General features: G+C 47.9%; 1 long non-coding RNA gene and 1 other non-coding gene across 3 annotated transcripts in view; one reads left to right on the top strand and one right to left on the bottom strand.

Annotated features, from left to right (window-relative positions):
* LOC138183818 (uncharacterized) overlaps nucleotides 1-6000 on the bottom strand; it is a 411340-nt gene that overhangs the window by 367882 nt on the left and 37458 nt on the right. The window lies entirely within an intron of this gene.
* LOC138184605 (5.8S ribosomal RNA) lies at nucleotides 165-319 on the top strand. Its single transcript, XR_011174362.1, has one exon. It is a non-coding gene; the product is annotated as a 5.8S ribosomal RNA (ribosomal RNA).

The raw sequence follows: 6000 nt of genomic DNA, 5'->3' as shown, positions 1-6000 counted from the left end.
TCGCGCGTTCGTCGGTTTTTTTTTCGAACATTTTCGTGTCGTCAATCCTATGGCGACTTCTGCGCGTCCGATTCCCGTTGGTCGAACGTGTCGGAACTCGGCTTCGCTCGAACCGAGAATTAAGAGTACAAAGAGTATAAAAATGTTGTAAATATATAAAAGATTACCCTGAACGGTGGATCACTTGGCTCGTGGGTCGATGAAGAACGCAGCTAATTGCGCGTCAACGTGTGAACTGCAGGACACATGAACATCGACATTTCGAACGCACATTGCGGTCCACGGATACAATTCCTGGACCACGCCTGGCTGAGGGTTGCTCACGTAAACCTAAGACTGCTTGCGTTGCGTATCGTTACTCTCTATCTGTCTCTCTCTGTCCCTTCTTGCCTTAACCACCCGCCGTCGTTCTTCTTAAAAATATAATAAGAGAACGTTTCCGAGTCGGACGACGAGAGGAAGAAGAATGGGATACGAATAAGAGCGGAGAGAACCGTCACGGACTTGCGTGAGTGCACGCGGCGTCGTGAGTCGTCCTTTCGGACGACCGCCCGCTTATGCACCGCTTCGTGTATAGGTTATCGAATATACTCGTAGTTCTCCTCGTGACCGATTTTTTTTTCATATCAGGCGATATATGCTACGTTTGCCGGTGTTCGACGCACGAAGTCCGCGCCCCCGACGTCGTCTTAAACGAATATTATATATTTTGGCGAGACTGAGAGAGAAAGCATATATGGGAACTCGGTCGAGAGAGGAGAGAAGAGAGAACCAAAAACTCGGTGGCGTGCGAAACTTTGTCATAAAAGTCTCTACCGTCTTCGTCTTAAGACGTTTTACTCGTACAGCCCCAGGGATCGAATAATAATATGCCCACTCCGTCTCTTCGCGAGAGCGATCGACTACAACGAGGACCGTCGCATCGATGGGTCGTCGTTGCGTATTACATCCTCCGTGCTTTTTACCGCACCGATAGAGAAAGCCGTAGATCCGGGAACGCACACGCGATTTCTTCGAACGCTGATGACTTAGGGAGACATGATCCCCGGCGTTGCGCGGAGATCGGAGAGTACACGTTACTCGTATCGGGACGAATTTTCCCCGTCGTCGTGTATCTCTCTGCCCGCGCGCGCCTGGCCCAAAGCCACGTTCGTCGGAGATCTCATAATACGAGAAAAGCGTGTGCCAACTAGCGTGCGTCTAAGATCGGCCTAAGGTGTGCGGTACTACAAGTTCCGAGGTGTTTGCGCAGCGTTTCTGTACTCGATTAAGATGCGCACGAGAGTCCGTTAGAAAGTTGTACGATGTTCGTCGGAGAGATCGTAGAAGAGGAAGAAAAGACGAGATCCCCTTTGGCGAGGCTCGAGAAAAACTTTGATTTAATCGGAGAAGACGAGGTATACACGCGCGTACGACTATGTTCCCTGGAAACCTCTAGCAGGGAGATAGGGTTTGGAACGCGAAGAGCACCGCAGTTGCGGCGGTGTCCGGATCTTCCCCTCGGACCTTGAAAATCCAGGAGAGGGCCACGTGGAGGTGTCGCGCCGGTTCGTACCCATATCCGCAGCAGGTCTCCAAGGTAAAGAGCCTCTAGTCGATAGATTAATGTAGGTAAGGGAAGTCGGCAAATTGAATCCGTAACTTCGGAATAAGGATTGGCTCTGAGGAGCGGGGCGTGTCGGGCTTGGTCGGGAAGCGGGTTTGGCTGACGTGCCGGGCCTGGGCGAGCTGAACGGGACGCGGCGTATCTCTCTCTCGGGGGTGATATGGTCGCGCACCCCGGATCCGAGCTCGGTCCCGTGCCTTGGCCTCCCGCGGATCTTCCTTGCTGCGAGGCTTCCGCGGCGGTTTTACCGTCGCGGTCGTTCTCTTCGGCCGCCATTCAACGCTCAGCTCAGAACTGGCACGGACTAGGGGAATCCGACTGTCTAATTAAAACAAAGCATTGCGATGGCCCCCAAGGGTGTTGACGCAATGTGATTTCTGCCCAGTGCTCTGAATGTCAACGTGAAGAAATTCAAAAAAGCGCGGGTAAACGGCGGGAGTAACTATGACTCTCTCTCTTGGGTAGCGGCATGCCGCCTAATAACGGTGTGTCGTGAGCCCTGGGATTGGTTGTAGTTGCTCAGGGGCAGGGAGACCTCGGTCTCGCCAGCTCAAGTCACACTTCTACCTCCTCGTGGTACCGCCGGTAACATACTCCGCTCGTGTCAGCGTGGGGTGTATAATCCCCCGGGCATGATGAGTATGGCTAAACGGAGTGTGGCGAAGCAGGAGCGAAAGACTAACACCATCTAGTCGGCTTACCGACCCAACGGTGATTCGTCGCCGTGAAGTTGGGAAACATATCATCAGCAAGGAATTCGTTCCTGTTCGATGGATTGGGTTACGACTAGGCTTGCAAATGGTCATGAGTTGGGCATGGCTTGGATTAGTAGATAAAGATTCACAAACGAAGCAAATTTTCGACAATGAAAATATAGCCTCGGACGCGGCGTCTCTCGGTCCCGGAGGCGCCGTGGCGGATTCTTCCGCTCTGGAGGGGACCAACGTTGACGACCTGGCAATATCCATGGACATGAATATGATCGTATTGATACCATTCGTGGGTACCCAGACTGCTTGTCCTGTCTGTGAAGAGGGGGGAATTAACCTCTTCTTTTTATCACCGACGGACTTGAACAGGCATCTGGAGCAACATCATGTGACAGCCCCCATCAAATATATGTGTAGAGAGTGTGGCAAATGCTTCTCGAAGCTTCATGGGGTTAGATGCCATCTGCCTCATTGCAGTGGCAGGAGCGAAAGACAACAAGAAGGACCTTACAAATGTGAGGCCTGCCCCATGAGCTTTGGGACACAAAGGGGGCTGTCTACCCACGAGCGGCATGCACACCCTGCCGTTAGAAACGTCAAACGAAGGGGAACAGACCCCCCTGAGAAAAAATGGACGTTTCAGGAGTTGGCCCTCTTGAGGGAGCTCTGTGAAACCTATAAGGATCACAGGCATCCTAATAAAATGATAAGCGAGGTCCTCACCACAAAAACTATAGATCAGATTAAGTATCAAAGGCGAAAATTAAGATTAACTGGTGAGGACAATACTCAGGAGGCCACTCCGGCGACAGAGGGAGGGTGTGATCCCGTTGATCCAGGCAATGCGCATTTCAATGAGCCTGGAACCAACGGAGATTTAAATGAATGGCTTGAAATGTTGGAACAAGCCATAATGACACAAACCGAGGTACCTTCTGTTCTAAGATTGGTTAACACTCGGTTGACGAATATCTGGGTCGCTCTCAAGGGACATAGGGAATCCCTTGTGAGCGGAATTAACGAATTCATCCCTTCGGTGCTCTATAGTGCTATTATAGATTTTAACAAAGCTAAAGAAAAGAGCGATAATGGCAGCAAAAAATTAAAAAGGATTGGTCACCAAATAAGTAATAAAAAGAAAAGAAGAAACGCAAAGAAAAGATACTCATACGCACGTTGCCAGGAATTGTTCCTGGAAAATCCTAAGAGGTTGGCCGAAGCGATTGTTAATAATGATCAGGCCTTCCTCCAGCCGGCTAAGGAACCACCTGAAGCCGAGGAAGTGAAGAGGCTCTATGAGGAATTATGGGGCCAAACAGGACCTACCAAGGCCCCTATCCCAGGAAATAGAGCCTCTGAGTTATCATTATGCGATATCTTCCCGCCGATTGCTGTTACGGATGTGGCGGAGAGAATCAAAAGAATAAGGAAAAAGGCTGCGGCAGGTCCAGATGGTCTACAAAAAGAACACCTTTTGATACCTGGCCTGCCTACCATTCTGGCAAAATTATTTAATATATTATTATATATATCGTATTTTCCTTCCGAATGGAAGGAAAATCGAACAACACTTATTCCAAAAGCAAACAAGCCTAGCAGCCTGGTCGAGAATTGGAGGCCTATAACAATAGGTCCCATTCTCGGCCGTATTTTCTCCTCCATAATCGACGGGAGATTAAGAAGGGGCACGGTATTAAGTCCAAGGCAGAAAGGTTTCACCGCCGAGAGCGGTTGTAAAATCAATATAGATCTGTTGAGCGCTGCCTTGGACTACAGTAAGAAAGAGAAGGGGGGGATATTCACTATCGTGGATATCTCTAAAGCCTTCGATACGGTGCCCCACTCGGCTATTGAACCTTGCCTGGCGAGGAAGGGAGTGCCGGCCCCCATAATCAAACTCATTAAAAATATGTACGAAGGTAGTCATACAATTATTAAATCTAAAAACAATATGGGGGTTAAGATCAAAATTCTCAGGGGTGTCAAGCAGGGTGACCCCCTGTCCCCATTGCTCTTCAATTTATGTCTAGAGCCCCTGTTGGATCTGGTTGAACAAAAAACCAGTGGCATCAATGTAAATGCAAATAGAAAAATTCCTGTCCTGGCTTTCGCTGATGACGTGGTGTTACTCGGCGCGGACGAGGGAGAGGCACAAAGCCAAATGAACATACTTCATGAGTACCTGAAAGGCCTCGGTATGAACGTTTCTGGAGACAAGAGCCAAACATTCGAGATCGTCTCCAAAAGGGATACATGGTTCATACGTGAACCAAAAATTAAACTTGGGGATAACATCATCCCATCAGTGGATCCCGGTGAGGTCTTTAAGTACTTAGGCGCCAAAATGGGGCCTTGGAAAGGTGTTCATTGTGGTATAATAGTGCCTGAGCTTCTGAGTACGTTGCGAAGAGTGAGAAAACTCTCGCTCAAGCCGTGCCAGAAGCTAGAATTAATAACTAAATACATACTCCCTCGCTACATATACCATCTACTCGTGAATCCGCCGGGTGACAGCGTCTTAAGATTGCTGGATAGCGAGATCAGGCAGGAAATTAAAGCCATATTCCATCTGACGCCATCAACAGCCACTGGCTTCTTCTATGCCCCTAAAAGTTGGGGGGGGCTAGGGTTGCCGAGATTCGAGCATATTATAAAACTCGGCACCCTTAAAAATGCAATTAAAATGAAAGATTCAACGGATCCGGCAGTCTCTGGCCTGGTTGACGAGCATGGGGAGTTGAAACTGAAAAAGATAGCCAATTCCCTGAGGATTAATTGGCCAGCCTCTTTGGAGGATATTAAGAAAGCGAGAAAACGATTGAAAGCTGCCCACATTAAACAATGGGCAGAGTTGAAGAGTCAGGGACAAGGAGTTCTTGACTTCTCTAGGAACAAGACTGGCAATGTGTGGCTCACACACTACGAGCTGCTCAAACCATCTCGGTTTATTGATGCCCTTAAGCTCAGGACTAATACATTTGGAACAAGATCGGTATTGGCACGGGCCGACAAGAATATTGATGTTGCCTGTCGGAAATGTCGGACCCAGCCCGAGACCCTTGGACATATATTAGGGCTGTGCCAATACACTAAGGGCCTGAGAATTAAGAGGCATGATGAGGCCAAGACAACCCTTGCAGAGAGTTTGAGAAAGAATAACGAGGTGTTTATTGAACCTTCGCTTAAAGTAGGAGGTAGCCTTTACAAGCCTGACCTTGTAGTTAAAAACAAGGAAAGGGTTCTCATAGTCGACGTCACCGTCCGCTATGAGAATAAGGATTACCTCTCCAAAGCGGAGAAAGAGAAAATCACAAAGTACAAGCCTTGCCTAGAACATCTAAAGGCAAAATTCAAAGTTAGCAAGGGTGAAGTTGTACCGGTGGTGTTGGGCAGCCGTGGTGCGATAACTCCGTTTACGGAGAGGAGCCTTAGATTAATGGGTATTGGTGACCAAACAATAAAAACGTTAGTGATGAACGTTTTGAGAAGCTCTATAGAGCTCTGTAACTTATTTTTGGATGAATGACCCAGATAATTTTAATATTATATGTTATTTATTTATTTATTTATTAACTAATGGATTTGTACATAAGAACTTATACATAAATTATTCATATACAAGTGTGTCGTCTATTTATTAAATTTGCAGTAATCTTAAGATTACAATGCAAATGTTTCTTTATT

The sequence above is a fragment of the Bombus flavifrons genome, chromosome 10 (genome assembly GCF_040668555.2).
Source record: "Bombus flavifrons isolate JBK064 chromosome 10, iyBomFlav1_principal, whole genome shotgun sequence".
NCBI classification, from domain to species: Eukaryota; Metazoa; Arthropoda; class Insecta; order Hymenoptera; family Apidae; genus Bombus; species Bombus flavifrons.
The sequence above is the reverse complement of the archived record's forward strand: the minus strand, read 5'-3'. Positions and strand labels throughout refer to the sequence as shown.